We start from the raw sequence: 17,998 nt of genomic DNA, 5'->3' as shown, positions 1-17,998 counted from the left end.
CTCTCTCCAGAAGGCCCTCAATCAGACCCAGTGTTGACACGTGGCAAGACGCTCCTCGGGGCGCGTCTTGCCTTATGTCAGCACTCGGTCTGACTGAGCGTCTCCATTAGAGAGGCCCAAGCAAGACGCGCCCCGAGGAGTGTCTTGCCACATGTCAACAATGGGTCTGACTGAGGGCCTCCAGGAGAGAAGCCCAAGCAAGACGCGCCCAGAGGAGCGTCTTGCCACATGTCAACACTGGGTTGGACTGAGGAACTCCATGAGAGAAGCCCAAGCAAGACGCGACCCGAGGAGAGTCTTGCCACATGTCAACACTCGGTCTGACAGAGGGCATTCAGGAGAGAGGCCCAAGCAATACGCGCCCCGAGGAGCGTCTTGCCACATGTCACCACTGGGTCTGAATGAGCGCCTCCAGGAGAAAGGCCCAACCAAGACGCGCCCCGAGGAGTGTCTTGCCACATGCCAACACTGGGTCTGACTGAGCGCCTCCAGGAGAGAGGCCCAAGCAAGATGCGCCCCGAGGAGCGTCTTGCCACGTGTCAACACTGGGTCTGCCTGAGCGCCTCCAGGAGAGAGGCCCAAGAAAGATGAGCCCCGAGGAGCGTCTTGCCACATGCTAACACTGGGTCTGACTGAGCGCCTCCAGGAGAGAGGCCCAAGCAAGACGCGCCCCGAGGAGCGTCTTGCCACGTGTCAACACTGGGTCTGACTGAGCGCCTCCAGGAGAGAGGCCCAAGCAAGACGCGCCCGGAGGAGCGTCTTGCAACATGTCAGCACTCGGTCTGACTGAGCGCCTCCAGGAGAGAGGCCCAAGCAAGACGCGCCCCGAGGAGCGTCTTGACACATGTCTCCTCTGGGTCTGACTGAGCGCCTCCAGGAGAGAGGCCCAAGCAAGACGTGCCCCGACGAGCATCTTGCCACATGTCAACACAGGGTCTGACTGAGTGCCTCCATGAGAGAAGCCCCAGCAAGACGCGCCCCGAGGAGCGTCTTGCCACATGTCAACACTGGGTCTGACTGAGCGTCTACAGGAGAGAGGCCTGAGGAGCGTCTTGCCACATGTCAACACTGGGTCTGACAGAGGGCCTCCAGGAGAGAGGCCCAAGCAAGACGCGCCCCGAGGAGCGTCTTGCCACATGTCACCTCTGGTTCTGACTGAGCGTCTCCAGGAGAGAGGCCCAAGCAAGACGCGCCCCGAGGAGCGTCTTGTCATATGTCAACACTGGGTCTGTCTGAGCGCCTCCAGGAGAGAAGCCCAAGCAAGACGCTCCCCGAGGAGCGTCTTGCCACATGTCAACAATGGGTCTGACTGAGGGCCTCCAGGAGAGAAGCCCAAGCAAGACGCGCCCCGAGGAGCGTCTTGACACATGTCAACACTGGGTCTGACAGAGGGCCTCCAGGAGAGAGGCCCAAGCAAGACGCGCCCCGAGGAGTGTCTTGCCACATGTCACCACTGGGTCTGACTGAGCGCCTCCAGGAGAGAGGCCCAAGCAAGACGCGCCCCGGGGAGCGTCAGGCCACATGTCACTACTCAGTCTGACTGAGCGCCTCCAGGAGAGAGGCCCAAGCAAGACGCGCCCCGAGGAGCGTCTTGCCACATGTCAGCACTGGGTCTGACTGAGCGCCTCCAGGAGAGACGCCCCAGCAAGACGCGCCCCGAGGAGAGTCTTGCCACATGTCAACACTCGGTCTGACAGAGGGCATTCAGGAGAGAGGTCCAAGCAATACGCGCCCCGAGGAGCGTCTTGCCACATGTCACCACTGGGTCTGAATGAGCGCCTCCAGGAGAGAGGCCCAACCAAGACGCGCCCCGAGGAGTGTCTTGCCACATGCTAACACTGGGTCTGACTGAGTGCCTCCATGAGAGAAGCCCCAGCAAGACGCGCCCCGAGGAGCGTCTTGCCACGTGTCAACACTGGGTCTGACTGAGCGCCTCCATGAGAGAGGCCCAAGCAAGACGCGCCCCGAGGAGCGTCTTGCCACGTGTCAACACTGGGTCTGACTGAGCGCCTCCAGGAGAGAGGCCCAAGCAAGACGCGCCCCGAGGAGCGTCTTGCCACATGTGAACACTGGGTCTGACTGAGCGCCTCCAGGAGAGAGGCCCAAGCAAGACGCGCCCGGAGGAGCGTCTTGCAACATGTCAGCACTCGGTCTGACTGAGCGCCTCCAGGAGAGAGGCCCAAGCAAGACGCGCCTCGAGGAGCGTCTTGACACATGTCTCCTCTGGGTCTGACTGAGCGCCTCCAGGAGAGAGGCCCAAGCAAGACGTGCCCCGACGAGCATCTTGCCACATGTCAACACAGGGTCTGACTGAGTGCCTCCATGAGAGAAGCCCCAGCAAGACGCGCCCCGAGGAGCGTCTTGCCACATGTCAACACTGGGTCTGACTGAGCACCTCCAGGAGAGAGGCCCAAGCAAGAAGCGCCCCGAGGAGCGTCTTGCCACATGTCAACACTGGGTCTGACTGAGCGCCTCCAGGAGAGAGGCCCGAGGAGCGTCTTGCCACATGTCACCTCTGGGTCTGATGGCAAGACTCTCCTCGGGGCGCGTCTTGCTTGGGCTTCTCTCATGGAGGCCCTCAGTCCGACCCAGTGTTGACATGTGTCAAGACGCTCCTCGGGGCGTGTCTTGCTTGGGCCTCTCTCCTGGAGGCGCTCAGTCAGACCCAGTGTTGACATGTGTCAAGACGCTCCTCTGGGCGCGTCTTGCTTGGGCCTCTCTCCTGGAGGCGCTCAGTCAGACCGAGTGCTGAAATAAGGCAAGACGCTCCTCGGGGCGCGTCTTGCTGGGGCCTCTCTCCTGGAGGTGCTCAATCAGACCCAGTGGTGACACGTGGCAAGACGCTCCTCTGGGCACGTCTTGCTTGGGCCTCTATCCTGGAGGAGCTCAGTCAGACCCAGTGGTGACACGTGGCAAGACGCTCCTCGGGGCGCATCTTGCTTGGGCCTCTCTCCTGGAGGCGCTAAGTCAGACCCAGTGTTGACACGTGGCAAGACGCTCCTCGGGGAGCGTCTTGCTTGGGCCTCTCTCCTGGAGGCGCTCAGTCAGACACAGTGTTGACATGTGGCAAGACACTCCTCGGGGCGCGTCTTGCTTGGGCTTCTCTCATGGAGGCCCTCAGTAAGACCCATTGTTGACATGTGGAAAGAAGCTCCTCGGGGCGCATCTTGCTTTGGCTTCTCTCCTGGAGGCCCTCAGTCAGACCCATTGTTGACATGTGGCAAGAGGCTCCTCGGGGCGCATATTGCTTGGGCCTCTCTCCTGGATGCCCTCTGTCAGACCCAGTGTTGACATGTGGCAAGACTCTCCTCGGGGTGCGTCTTGCTTGGACCTCTCTCCTGGAGGCGCTCAGTCGAACCGAGTAGTGACATGTGGCAAGACGCTCCTCGGGGCGCGTCTTGCTTGGGCTTCTCTCCTGGAGGCCCTCAGTCAGACCCATTGTTGACATGTGGCAAGACGCTCCTTGGGGCGCTTCTTGCTTGGGCCTCTCTCCTGGAGGCGCTCAGTCAGACAGAGTGCTGACATGTGGCAAGACGCTCCTCGGGGCGCGTCTTGCTGGGGCCTCTCTCCTGGAGGCGCTCAGTCAGACCCAGTGTTGACATGTGTCAAGACGCTCCTCGGGCGTTTCTTGCTTGCGCCTCTCTCCTGGAGGCGCTCAGTCAGACCCAGAGGTGACATGTGGCAAGACGCTCCTTGGGCCTCTCTCCTGGAGGCGCTCAGTCAGACCCAGTGTTGACATGTGGCAAGACGCTCCTCGGGGCGCTTCTTGCTTGGGCCTCTCTCCTGGAGGTGCTCAGTCAGACCCAGAGGAGACATGTGTCAAGACGCTCCTCGGGCGTTTCTTGCTTGCGCCTCTCTCCTGGAGGCGCTCAGTCAGACCCAGAGGTGACATGTGGCAAGACGCTCCTTGGGCCTCTCTCCTGGAGGCGCTCAGTCAGACCCAGTGTTGACATGTGTCAAGAAGCTCCTCGGGGCGCGTCTTGCTTTGGCCTCTCTCCTGGAGGCGCTCAGTCAGACCGAGTGCTGACATGTGGCATGACGCTCCTCGGGCCGTGTGTTGCTTGGGCTTCTCTCCTGGAGGCCCTCAGTCAGACCCATTGTTGACATGTGGCAAGACGCTCCTCGGGGCGCGTCTTGCTTGGGCCTCTCTGCTGGAGGCGCTCAGTCAGACCGAGTGCTGACATTTGGCAAGACGCTCCTCGGGGCGCGTCTTGCTTGGGCTTCTCTCCTGGAGGCGCTCAGAAAGACCCAGTGTTGACATGTGACAAGACGCTCCTCGGGGCACGTCTTGCTTGGGCCTCTCTCCTGGAGGCCCTCTGTCAGACCCAGTGTTGACATGTGGCAAGACGCTCCTCCGGGCGCATCTTGCTTGGGCCTCTCTCCTGGAGGCGCTCAGTCAGACACAGTGTTGACATGTGGCAAGACACTCCTCGGGGCGCGTCTTGCTTGGGCTTCTCTCATGGAGGCCCTCAGTAAGACCCATTGTTGACATGTGGAAAGAAGCTCCTCGGGGCGCGTCTTGCTTGGGCCTCTCTCGTGGAGGCGCTCAGTCAGACCCAGTGTTGACACGTGGCAAGAAGCTCCTCGGGGCGCGTCTTGCTTGGGCCTCTCTCCTGGAGGCGCTCAGTCAGACCCAGTGTTGGCATGTGGCAAGACACTCCTCGGGGCGCGTCTTGGTTGGGCCTCTCTCCTGGAGGCGCTCATTCAGACCCAGTGGTGACATGTGGCAAGACGCTCCTCGGGGCGCGTATTGCTTGGGCCTCTCTCCTGAATGCCCTCTGTCAGACCGAGTGTTGACATGTGGCAAGACTCTCCTCGGGGCGCGTCTTGCTTGGGCTTCTCTCATGGAGTTCCTCAGTCCGACCCAGTGTTGACATGTGGCAAGACGCTCCTCTGGGCGCGTCTTGCTTGGGCTTCTCTCCTGGAGGCCCTCAGTCAGACCCATTGTTGACATGTGGCAAGACGCTCCTCGGGGCACGTCTTGCTTGGGCCTCTCTCCTGGAGGCACTCAGTCAGACCGAGTAGTGACATGTGGCAAGATGCTCCTCGGGGCGCGTCTTGCTTGGACCTCCCTCCTGGAGGCGCACAGTCAGACCGAGTAGTGACATTTGGCAAGACGCTCCTCGGGGCGCTTCTTGCTTGGACCTCTCTCCTGGAGGCGCTCAGTTAGACCGAGTAGTGACATGTGGCAAGACGCTCCTCGGGGCACGTCTTGCTTGGGCCTCTCTAATGGAGGCGCTCAGTCAGACCGAGTGCTGACATAAGGCAAGACGCTCCTCGGGGCGCGTCTTGCTGGGGCCTCTCTCCTGGAGGAGCTCAGTCAGACCCAGTGGTGTCACGTGGCAAGACGCTCCTCGGGGCGCGTCGTGCTTGGGCCTCTCTCCTGGAGGCGCTCAGTCAGACCCAGTGTTGACATGTGGCAAGACTCTCCTCGGGGCGCGTCTTGCTTGGACCTCTCTCCTGGAGGCGCTCAGTCAGACCGAGTAATGACATGTGGCAAGACGCTCCTCGGGGCGCGTCTTGCTTGGGCCTCTCTCCTGGAGGCGCTCAATTAGACCCAGTGTTGACATGTGGCAAGACGCTCCTCGGGGCGCGTTTTGCTTGGGCTTCTCTCCTGGAGGCGCTCATTCAGACCCAGTGGTGACATGTGGCAAGATGCTCCTCGGGGCGCGTATTGCTTGGGCCTCTCTCCTGAATACCCTCTGTCAGACCCAGTGTTGACATGTGTCAAGACGCTCCTCGGGGCGCGTCTTGCTTTGGCCTCTCTCCTGGAGGCGCTCAGTCCGACCGAGTGCTGACATGTGCCCCGGAGGCACTCAGTCAGACCGAGTAGTGACATGTGGCAAGACGCTCCTCGGGGCGCGTCTTGCTTGGGCCTCTCTCCAGAAGGCCCTCAATCAGACCCAGTGTTGACACGTGGCAAGACGCTCCTCGGGGCGCGTCTTGCCTTATGTCAGCACTCGGTCTGACTGAGCGTCTCCATTAGAGAGGCCCAAGCAAGACGCGCCCCGAGGAGTGTCTTGCCACATGTCAACAATGGGTCTGACTGAGGGCCTCCAGGAGAGAAGCCCAAGCAAGACGCGCCCAGAGGAGCGTCTTGCCACATGTCAACACTGGGTCGGACTGAGGAACTCCATGAGAGAAGCCCAAGCAAGACGCGACCCGAGGAGAGTCTTGCCACATGTCAACACTCGGTCTGACAGAGGGCATTCAGGAGAGAGGCCCAAGCAATACGCGCCCCGAGGAGCGTCTTGCCACATGTCACCACTGGGTCTGAATGAGCGCCTCCAGGAGAAAGGCCCAACCAAGACGCGCCCCGAGGAGTGTCTTGCCACATGCCAACACTGGGTCTGACTGAGCGCCTCCAGGAGAGAGGCCCAAGCAAGATGCGCCCCGAGGAGCGTCTTGCCACGTGTCAACACTGGGTCTGCCTGAGCGCCTCCAGGAGAGAGGCCCAAGCAAGATGAGCCCCGAGGAGCGTCTTGCCACATGCTAACACTGGGTCTGACTGAGCGCCTCCAGGAGAGAGGCCCAAGCAAGACGCGCCCCGAGGAGCGTCTTGCCACGTGTCAACACTGGGTCTGACTGAGCGCCTCCAGGAGAGAGGCCCAAGCAAGACGCGCCCGGAGGAAGGTCTTGCAACATGTCAGCACTCGGTCTGACTGAGCGCCTCCAGGAGAGAGGCCCAAGCAAGACGCGCCCCGAGGAGCGTCTTGACACATGTCTCCTCTGGGTCTGACTGAGCGCCTCCAGGAGAGAGGCCCAAGCAAGACGTGCCCCGACGAGCATCTTGCCACATGTCAACACAGGGTCTGACTGAGTGCCTCCATGAGAGAAGCCCCAGCAAGACGCGCCCCGAGGAGCGTCTTGCCACATGTCAACACTGGGTCTGACTGAGCGTCTACAGGAGAGAGGCCTGAGGAGCGTCTTGCCACATGTCAACACTGGGTCTGACAGAGGGCCTCCAGGAGAGAGGCCCAAGCAAGACGCGCCCCGAGGAGCGTCTTGCCACATGTCACCTCTGGTTCTGACTGAGCGTCTCCAGGAGAGAGGCCCAAGCAAGACGCGCCCCGAGGAGCGTCTTGTCATATGTCAACACTGGGTCTGTCTGAGCGCCTCCAGGAGAGAAGCCCAAGCAAGACGCTCCCCGAGGAGCGTCTTGCCACATGTCAACAATGGGTCTGACTGAGGGCCTCCAGGAGAGAAGCCCAAGCAAGACGCGCCCCGAGGAGCGTCTTGACACATGTCAACACTGGGTCTGACTGAGCGCCTCCAGGAGAGAGGCCCAAGCAAGACGCGCCCCGGGGAGCGTCAGGCCACATGTCACTACTCAGTCTGACTGAGCGCCTCCAGGAGAGAGGCCCAAGCAAGACGCGCCCCGAGGAGCGTCTTGCCACATGTCAGCACTGGGTCTGACTGAGCGCCTCCAGGAGAGACGCCCCAGCAAGACGCGCCCCGAGGAGAGTCTTGCCACATGTCAACACTCGGTCTGACAGAGGGCATTCAGGAGAGAGGTCCAAGCAATACGCGCCCCGAGGAGCGTCTTGCCACATGTCACCACTGGGTCTGAATGAGCGCCTCCAGGAGAGAGGCCCAACCAAGACGCGCCCCGAGGAGTGTCTTGCCACATGCTAACACTGGGTCTGACTGAGTGCCTCCATGAGAGAAGCCCCAGCAAGACGCGCCCCGAGGAGCGTCTTGCCACGTGTCAACACTGGGTCTGACTGAGCGCCTCCATGAGAGAGGCCCAAGCAAGACGCGCCCCGAGGAGCGTCTTGCCACGTGTCAACACTGGGTCTGACTGAGCGCCTCCAGGAGAGAGGCCCAAGCAAGACGCGCCCCGAGGAGCGTCTTGCCACATGTGAACACTGGGTCTGACTGAGCGCCTCCAGGAGAGAGGCCCAAGCAAGACGCGCCCGGAGGAGCGTCTTGCAACATGTCAGCACTCGGTCTGACTGAGCGCCTCCAGGAGAGAGGCCCAAGCAAGACGCGCCCCGAGGAGCGTCTTGACACATGTCTCCTCTGGGTCTGACTGAGCGCCTCCAGGAGAGAGGCCCAAGCAAGACGTGCCCCGACGAGCATCTTGCCACATGTCAACACAGGGTCTGACTGAGTGCCTCCATGAGAGAAGCCCCAGCAAGACGCGCCCCGAGGAGCGTCTTGCCACATGTCAACACTGGGTCTGACTGAGCACCTCCAGGAGAGAGGCCCAAGCAAGAAGCGCCCCGAGGAGCGTCTTGCCACATGTCAACACTGGGTCTGACTGAGCGCCTCCAGGAGAGAGGCCCGAGGAGCGTCTTGCCACATGTCACCTCTGGGTCTGATGGCAAGACTCTCCTCGGGGCGCGTCTTGCTTGGGCTTCTCTCATGGAGGCCCTCAGTCCGACCCAGTGTTGACATGTGTCAAGACGCTCCTCGGGGCGTGTCTTGCTTGGGCCTCTCTCCTGGAGGCGCTCAGTCAGACCCAGTGTTGACATGTGTCAAGACGCTCCTCTGGGCGCGTCTTGCTTGGGCCTCTCTCCTGGAGGCGCTCAGTCAGACCGAGTGCTGAAATAAGGCAAGACGCTCCTCGGGGCGCGTCTTGCTGGGGCCTCTCTCCTGGAGGTGCTCAATCAGACCCAGTGGTGACACGTGGCAAGACGCTCCTCTGGGCACGTCTTGCTTGAGCCTCTATCCTGGAGGAGCTCAGTCAGACCCAGTGGTGACACGTGGCAAGACGCTCCTCGGGGCGCATCTTGCTTGGGCCTCTCTCCTGGAGGCGCTAAGTCAGACCCAGTGTTGACACGTGGCAAGACGCTCCTCGGGGAGCGTCTTGCTTGGGCCTCTCTCCTGGAGGCGCTCAGTCAGACACAGTGTTGACATGTGGCAAGACACTCCTCGGGGCGCGTCTTGCTTGGGCTTCTCTCATGGAGGCCCTCAGTAAGACCCATTGTTGACATGTGGAAAGAAGCTCCTCGGGGCGCGTCTTGCTTTGGCTTCTCTCCTGGAGGCCCTCAGTCAGACCCATTGTTGACATGTGGCAAGAGGCTCCTCGGGGCGCATATTTTTTGGGCCTCTCTCCTGGATGCCCTCTGTCAGACCCAGTGTTGACATGTGGCAAGACTCTCCTCGGGGTGCGTCTTGCTTGGACCTCTCTCCTGGAGGCGCTCAGTCGAACCGAGTAGTGACATGTGGCAAGACGCTCCTCGGGGCGCGTCTTGCTTGGGCTTCTCTCCTGGAGGCCCTCAGTCAGACCCATTGTTGACATGTGGCAAGACGCTCCTTGGGGCGCTTCTTGCTTGGGCCTCTCTCCTGGAGGCGCTCAGTCAGACAGAGTGCTGACATGTGGCAAGACGCTCCTCGGGGCGCGTCTTGCTGGGGCCTCTCTCCTGGAGGCGCTCAGTCAGACCCAGTGTTGACATGTGTCAAGACGCTCCTCGGGCGTTTCTTGCTTGCGCCTCTCTCCTGGAGGCGCTCAGTCAGACCCAGAGGTGACATGTGGCAAGACGCTCCTTGGGCCTCTCTCCTGGAGGCGCTCAGTCAGACCCAGTGTTGACATGTGGCAAGACGCTCCTCGGGGCGCTTCTTGCTTGGGCCTCTCTCCTGGAGGTGCTCAGTCAGACCCAGAGGAGACATGTGTCAAGACGCTCCTCGGGGCGCGTCTTGCTTGGGCCTCTCTCCTGGAGGCGCTCAGTCAGACCGAGTGCTGACATGTTGCAAGACGCTCCTCCGGGCGCGTCTTGCTTGGGCCTCTCTCCTGGAGACGCTCAGTCAGACCCAGTGTTCACATTTGGCAAGACGCTCCTCGGGGCTCGTCTTGCTTGGGCCTCTCTCCTGGAGGCGCTCAGTCAGACCCAGTGTTGACACGTGGCAAGACGCTCCTCGGGGCGCATCTTGCTTGGGCCTCTCTCCTGGAGGCGCTCAGTCAGACCCAGTGTTGGCATGTGGCAAGACACTCCTCGGGGCGCGTCTTGCTTGGGCTTCTCTCATGGAGTTCCTCAGTCCGACCCAGTGTTGACATGTGGCAAGACGCTCCTCTGGGCGAGTCTTGCTTGGGCTTCTCTCCTGGAGGCCCTCAGTCAGACCCATTGTTGACATGTGGTAAGACACTCCTCGGGGCGCGTCTTGCTTGGGCCTCTCTAATGGAGGCGCTCAGTCAGACCGAGTGCTGACATAAGGCAAGACGCGCCCCGAGGAGCGTCTTGCCACGTGTCAACACTGGGTCTGATTGAGGGCCTTCTGGAGAGAGGCCCAAGCAAGATGCGCCCCGAGGAGCGTCTTGCAACATGTCACTACTCGGTCTGACTGAGTGCCTCCGGGGCACATGTCAGCACTCGGTCGGACTGAGCGCCTCCAGGAGAGAGGCCAAAGCAAGAAGCGCCCCGAGGAGCGTCTTGCCACATGTCAACACTGGGTCTAATTGAGCGCCTCCAGGAGAGAGGCCCAAGCAAGACGCGCCCCGAGGAGCGTCTTGCCACATGTCATTACTCGGTCTGACTGAGCGCCTCCAGGAGAGAGGTCCAAGCAAGACGCGCCCCGAGGAGAGTCTTGCCACATGTCAACACTGGGTCTGACTGAGCGCCTCCAGGAGAGAGGCCCAAGCAAGACGCGCCCCGAGGAGCGTCTTGCCACGTGTCAACACTGGGTCTGACTTAGCGCCTCCAGGAGAGAGGCCCAAGCAAGGTGCGCCCCGAGGGGCGTCTTGCCACGTGTCACCACTGGGTCTGACTGAGCTCCTCCAGGAGAGAGGCCCCAGCAAGACGCGCCCCGAGGAGCGTCTTGCCTTATGTCAGCACTCGGTCTGACTGAGCGCCTCCATTAGAGAGGCCCAAGCAAGACGTGCCCCGAGGAGCGTCTTGCCACATGTCACTACTCGGTCTAACTGAGCGCCTCCAGGAGAGAGGTCCAAGCAAGACGCGCCCCGAGGAGCGCCTTGCCAAATGTCACTACTCGGTCTGACTGAGCGCCTCCAGGAGGGAGGTCCAAGCAAGACGCGCCCCGAGGAGCATCTTGCCACATGTCACTACTCGGTCTGACTGAGCGCCTACAGGAGAGAGGCCCAAGCAAGACGTGCCCCGAGGAGCGTCTTGCCACATGTCAACAATGGGTCTGACTGAGGGCCTCCAGGAGAGAAGCCCAAGCAAGACGCGCCCAGAGGAGCGTCTTGCCACGTCAACACTGGGTCGGACTGAGGAACTCCATGAGAGAAGCCCAAGCAAGACGCGCCCCGAGGAGAGTCTTGCTACATGTCAACACTCGGTCTGACAGAGGGCATTCAGGAGAGAGGCCCAAGCAATATGCGCCCCGAGGAGCGTCTTGCCACATGTCACCACTGGGTCTGAATGAGCGCCTCCAGGAGAGAGGCCCAACCAAGACGCGCCCCGAGGAGCGTCTTGCCACGTGTCAACACTGGGTCTGACTGAGCGCTTCCAGGAGAGAGGCCCAAGCAAGACGCGCCCCGAGGAGCGTCTTGCCACAGCTGAACACTGGGTCTGACTGAGCGCCTCCAGGAGAGAGGCCCAAGCAAGACGCGCCCGGAGGAGCGTCTTGCAACATGTCAGCACTCGGTCTGACTGAGCGCCTCCAGGAGAGAGGCCCAAGCAAGACGCGCCCCGAGGAGCGTCTTGACACATGTCTCCTCTGGGTCTGACTGAGCGCCTCCAGGAGAGAGGCCCAAGCAAGACGTGCCCCGACGAGCATCTTGCCACATGTCAACACTGGGTCTGACTGAGTGCCTCCATGAGAGAAGCCCCAGCAAGACGCGCCCCGAGGAGCGTCTTGCCACATGTCAACACTGGGTCTGACTGAGCACCTCCAGGAGAGAGGCCCAAGCAAGAAGCTCCCCGAGGAGCGTCTTGCCACATGTCAACACTGGGTCTGACTGAGCGCCTCCAGGAGAGAGGCCTGAGGAGCGTCTTGCCACATGTCACCTCTGGGTCTTACTGAGCGCCACCAGGTGAGAGGCGCAAGCAAGAAACGCCCGAGGAGCGTCTTGACACATGTCAACACTGGGTCTGACTGAGCGCCTCCAGGAGAGAGGCCCCAACAAAGACGCGCCCCGAGGAGCGTCTTGCCACATGTCAACAATGGGTCTGACTGATGGCCTCCAGGAGAGAAGCCCAAGCAAGACGCGCCCCGAGGAGCGTCTTGCCACATGTCAACACTGGGTCTAATTGAGCGCCTCCAGGAGAGAGGCCCAAGCAAGACGCGCCCCGAGGAGCGTCTTGCCACATGTCACTACTCGGACTGACTGAGCGCCTCCAGGGGAGAGGTCCAAGCAAGACGTGCCCCGAGGAGAGTCTTGCCACATGTCAACACTGGGTCTGACAGAGGGCATCCAGGAGAGAGGCCCAAGCAATACGCGCCCCGAGGAGCTTCTTTCCACATGTCAACAATGGGTCTTACTGAGGGCCTCCATGAGAGAAGCCCAAGCAAGACGCGCCCCGAGGAGTGTCTTGCCACATGTCAACACTGTGTCTGACTGAGCGCCTCCAGGAGAGAGGCCCAAGCAAGACGCGCCCCGAGGAGCGTCTTGCCACGTGTCAACACTGGGTCTGACTTAGCGCCTCCAGGAGAGAGGCCCAAGCAAGATGCGCCCCGAGGAGCGTCTTGCCACGTGTCACCACTGGGTCTGACTGGGCTCCTCCAGGAGAGAGGCCCAAGCAAGACGCGCCCAGAGGAGCGTTTTGCCACGTGTCACCACTGGGTCTGATTGAGCACCTCCAGGAGAGAGGCCCCAGCAAGACGCGCCCCGAGGAGCGTCTTGCCTTATGTCAGCACTCGGTCTGACTGAGCGCCTCCAGGAGAGAGGCCCAAGCAAGACGCGCCCCGAGGAGCGTCTTGCCACATGTCACTACTCGGTCTAACTGAGCGCCTCCAGGAGAGAGGTCCAAGCAAGACGCGCCCCGAGGAGCGTCTTGCCAAATGTCACTACTCGGTCTGACTGAGCGCCTCCAGGAGAGAGGCCCAAGCAAGATGCGCCCAGAGGAGCGTCTTGCCACATGTCAACACTGTGTCTGACTGAGCGCCTCCAGGAGAGAGACCCAAGCAAGACACGCCCCGAGGAGCGTCTTGACATATGTCAACACTGGGTCGGACTGAGGGCCTCCATGAGAGAAGCCCAAGCAAGACGCGCCCCGAGGAGAGTCTTGCCACATGTCAACACTCGGTCTGACAGAGGGCATTCAGGAGAGAGGCCCAAGCAATACGCGCCCCGAGGAGCGTCTTGCCACATGTCACCACTGGGTCTGACTGAGCGCCTCCAGGAGAGAGGCCCAAGCAAGACGTGCCCCGACGAGCATCTTGCCACATGTCAACACTGGGTCTGACTGAGTGCCTCCATGAGAGAAGCCCCAGCAAGACGCGCCCCGAGGAGCGTCTTGCCACATGTCAACACTGGGTCTGACTGAGCACCTCCAGGAGAGAGGCCCAAGCAAGAAGCTCCCCGAGGAGCGTCTAGCCACATGTCAACACTGGGTCTGACTGAGCGCCTCCAGGAGAGAGGCCTGAGGAGCGTCTTGCCACATGTCACCTCTGGGTCTTACTGAGCGCCACCAGGTGAGAGGCGCAAGCAAGAAACGCCCGAGGAGCGTCTTGACACATGTCAACACTGGGTCTGACTGAGCGCCTCCAGGAGAGAGGCCCCAACAAAGACGCGCCCCTAAGAGCGTCTTGCCACATGTCAACAATGGGTCTGACTGATGGCCTCCAGGAGAGAAGCCCAAGCAAGACGCGCCCCGAGGAGCGTCTTGCCACATGTCAACACTGGGTCTAATTGAGCGCCTCCAGGAGAGAGGCCCAAGCAAGACGCGCCCCGAGGAGCGTCTTGCCACATGTCACTACTCGGACTGACTGAGCGCCTCCAGGAGAGAGGTCCAAGCAAGACGTGCCCCGAGGAGAGTCTTGCCACATGTCAACACTGGGTCTGACAGAGGGCATCCAGGAGAGAGGCCCAAGCAATACGCGCCCCGAGGAGCTTCTTTCCACATGTCAACAATGGGTCTTACTGAGGGCCTCCATGAGAGAAGCCCAAGCAAGACGCGCCCCGAGGAGTGTCTTGCCACATGTCAACACTGTGTCTGACTGAGCGCCTCCAGGAGAGAGGCCCAAGCAAGACGCGCCCCGAGGAGCGTCTTGCCACGTGTCAACACTGGGTCTGACTTAGCGCCTCCAGGAGAGAGGCCCAAGCAAGATGCGCCCCGAGGAGCGTCTTGCCACGTGTCACCACTGGGTCTGACTGAGCTCCTCCAGGAGAGAGGCCCAAGCAAGACGCGCCCAGAGGAGCGTCTTGCCACGTGTCACCACTGGGTCTGATTGAGCACCTCCAGGAGAGAGGCCCCAGCAAGACGCGCCCCGAGGAGCGTCTTGCCTTATGTCAGCACTCGGTCTGACTGAGCGCCTCCAGGAGAGAGGCCCAAGCAAGACGCGCCCCGAGGAGCGTCTTGCCAAATGTCACTACTCGGTCTGACTGAGCGCCTCCAGGAGAGAGGCCCAAGCAAGACGTGCCCCGAGGAGCGTCTTGCCACATGTCAACAATGGGTCTGACTGAGCGCCTCCAGGAGAGAGGCCCAAGCAAGACGCGCCCCGAGGAGCGTCTTGCCACATGTCACTACTCGGACTGACTGAGCGCCTCCAGGAGAGAGGTCCAAGCAAGACGTGCCCCGAGGAGAGTCTTGCCACATGTCAACACTGGGTCTGACAGAGGGCATCCAGGAGAGAGGCCCAAGCAATACGCGCCCCGAGGAGCTTCTTTCCACATGTCAACAATGGGTCTTACTGAGGGCCTCCATGAGAGAAGCCCAAGCAAGACGCGCCCCGAGGAGTGTCTTGCCACATGTCAACACTGTGTCTGACTGAGCGCCTCCAGGAGAGAGGCCCAAGCAAGACGCGCCCCGAGGAGCGTCTTGCCACGTGTCAACACTGGGTCTGACTTAGCGCCTCCAGGAGAGAGGCCCAAGCAAGATGCGCCCCGAGGAGCGTCTTGCCACGTGTCACCACTGGGTCTGACTGAGCTCCTCCAGGAGAGAGGCCCAAGCAAGACGCGCCCAGAGGAGCGTCTTGCCACGTGTCACCACTGGGTCTGATTGAGCACCTCCAGGAGAGAGGCCCCAGCAAGACGCGCCCCGAGGAGCGTCTTGCCTTATGTCAGCACTCGGTCTGACTGAGCGCCTCCAGGAGAGAGGCCCAAGCAAGACGCGCCCCGAGGAGCGTCTTGCCAAATGTCACTACTCGGTCTGACTGAGCGCCTCCAGGAGAGAGGCCCAAGCAAGACGTGCCCCGAGGAGCGTCTTGCCACATGTCAACAATGGGTCTGACTGAGGGCCTCCAGGAGAGAAGCCCAAGCAAGATGCGCCCAGAGGAGCGTCTTGCCACATGTCAACACTGGGTCTGACTGAGCGCCTCCAGGAGAGAGACCCAAGCAAGACACGCCCCGAGGAGCGTCTTGACATATGTCAACACTGGGTCGGACTGAGGGCCTCCATGAGAGAAGCCAAAGCAAGACGCGCCCCGAGGAGAGTCTTGCCACATGTCAACACTCGGTCTGACAGAGGGCATTCAGGAGAGAGGCCCAAGCAATACGCGCCCCGAGGAGCGTCTTGCCACATGTCACCACTGGGTCTGAATGAGCGCCTCCAGGAGAGAGGCCCAAGCAAGACGCGCCCCGAGGAGCGTCTTGCCACATGTCAACACTGGGTCTGACTGAGCGCCTCCAGGAGAGAGGCCCAAGCAAGACGCGCCCCGAGGAGCGTCTTGCCACATGTCAACACTGGGTCTGACTGAGCGCCTCCAGGAGAGAGGCCCAAGCAAGATGCGCCCCGAGGAGCGTCTTGCCACATGTCAACAATGGGTCTGACTGAGGGCCTCCAGGAGAGAGGCCCAAGCAAGATTCGCCCGAAGGAGCGTCTTGCCACATGTCAACACTGGGTCTGACAGAGGGCCTCCAGGAGAGAGGACCAAGCAAGACGCGCCCCGAGGAGCGTCTTGCCACATGTCACCTCTGGTTCTGACTGAGCGCCTCCAGGAGAGAGGCCCAAGCAAGACGCGCCCCGAGGAGCATCTTGTCACATGTCAACACTGGGTCTGTCTGAGCGCCTCCAGGAGAGAAGCCCAAGCAAGACGCGCCCCGAGGAGCGTCTTGCCACATGTCAACAATGGGTCTGACTGAGGGCCTCCAGGAGAGAAGCCCAAGCAAGACGCGCCCCGAGGAGCGTCTTGACACATGTCAACACTGGGTCTGACAGAGGGCCTCCACGAGAGAGGCCCAAGCAAGACGCGCCCCGAGGAGTGTCTTGCCACAGTCACCACTGGGTCTGACTGAACGCCTCCAGGAGAGAGGCCCAAGCAAGACGTGCCTCGAGGATCGTCAGGCCACATGTCACTACTCAGTCTGACTGAGCGCCTCCAGGAGAGAGGCCCAAGCAAGACGCGCCCCGAGGAGCGTCTTGCCACATGTCACTACTCGGTCTAACTGAGCGCCTCCAGGAGAGAGGTCCAAGCAAGACGCGCCCCGAGGAGCGTCTTGCCAAATGTCACTACTCGGTCTGACTGAGCGCCTCCAGGAGAGAGGCCCAAGCAAGATGCGCCCAGAGGAGCGTCTTGCCACATGTCAACACTGGGTCTGACTGAGCGCCTCCAGGAGAGAGACCCAAGCAAGACACGCCCCGAGGAGCGTCTTGACATATGTCAACACTGGGTCGGACTGAGGGCCTCCATGAGAGAAGCCCAAGCAAGACGCGCCCCGAGGAGAGTCTTGCCACATGTCAACACTCGGTCTGACAGAGGGCATTCAGGAGAGAGGCCCAAGCAATACGCGCCCCGAGGAGCGTCTTGCCACATGTCACCACTGGGTCTGACTGAGCGCCTCCAGGAGAGAGGCCCAAGCAAGACGTGCCCCGACGAGCATCTTGCCACATGTCAACACTGGGTCTGACTGAGTGCCTCCATGAGAGAAGCCCCAGCAAGACGCGCCCCGAGGAGCGTCTTGCCACATGTCAACACTGGGTCTGACTGAGCACCTCCAGGAGAGAGGCCCAAGCAAGAAGCTCCCCGAGGAGCGTCTTGCCACATGTCAACACTGGGTCTGACTGAGCGCCTCCAGGAGAGAGGCCTGAGGAGCGTCTTGCCACATGTCACCTCTGGGTCTTACTGAGCGCCACCAGGTGAGAGGCGCAAGCAAGAAACGCCCGAGGAGCGTCTTGACACATGTCAACACTGGGTCTGACTGAGCGCCTCCAGGAGAGAGGCCCCAACAAAGACGCGCCCCTAAGAGCGTCTTGCCACATGTCAACAATGGGTCTGACTGATGGCCTCCAGGAGAGAAGCCCAAGCAAGACGCGCCCCGAGGAGCGTCTTGCCACATGTCAACACTGGGTCTAATTGAGCGCCTCCAGGAGAGAGGCCCAAGCAAGACGCGCCCCGAGGAGCGTCTTGCCACATGTCACTACTCGGACTGACTGAGCGCCTCCAGGAGAGAGGTCCAAGCAAGACGTGCCCCGAGGAGAGTCTTGCCACATGTCAACACTGGGTCTGACAGAGGGCATCCAGGAGAGAGGCCCAAGCAATACGCGCCCCGAGGAGCTTCTTTCCACATGTCAACAATGGGTCTTACTGAGGGCCTCCATGAGAGAAGCCCAAGCAAGACGCGCCCCGAGGAGTGTCTTGCCACATGTCAACACTGTGTCTGACTGAGCGCCTCCAGGAGAGAGGCCCAAGCAAGACGCGCCCCGAGGAGCGTCTTGCCACGTGTCAACACTGGGTCTGACTTAGCGCCTCCAGGAGAGAGGCCCAAGCAAGATGCGCCCCGAGGAGCGTCTTGCCACGTGTCACCACTGGGTCTGACTGAGCTCCTCCAGGAGAGAGGCCCAAGCAAGACGCGCCCAGAGGAGCGTCTTGCCACGTGTCACCACTGGGTCTGATTGAGCACCTCCAGGAGAGAGGCCCCAGCAAGACGCGCCCCGAGGAGCGTCTTGCCTTATGTCAGCACTCGGTCTGACTGAGCGCCTCCAGGAGAGAGGCCCAA

This window comes from Nothobranchius furzeri, chromosome 4 (genome assembly GCF_043380555.1).
Source record: "Nothobranchius furzeri strain GRZ-AD chromosome 4, NfurGRZ-RIMD1, whole genome shotgun sequence".
Taxonomy (NCBI): Eukaryota; Metazoa; Chordata; class Actinopteri; order Cyprinodontiformes; family Nothobranchiidae; genus Nothobranchius; species Nothobranchius furzeri.
The sequence above is the reverse complement of the archived record's forward strand: the minus strand, read 5'-3'. Positions refer to the sequence as shown.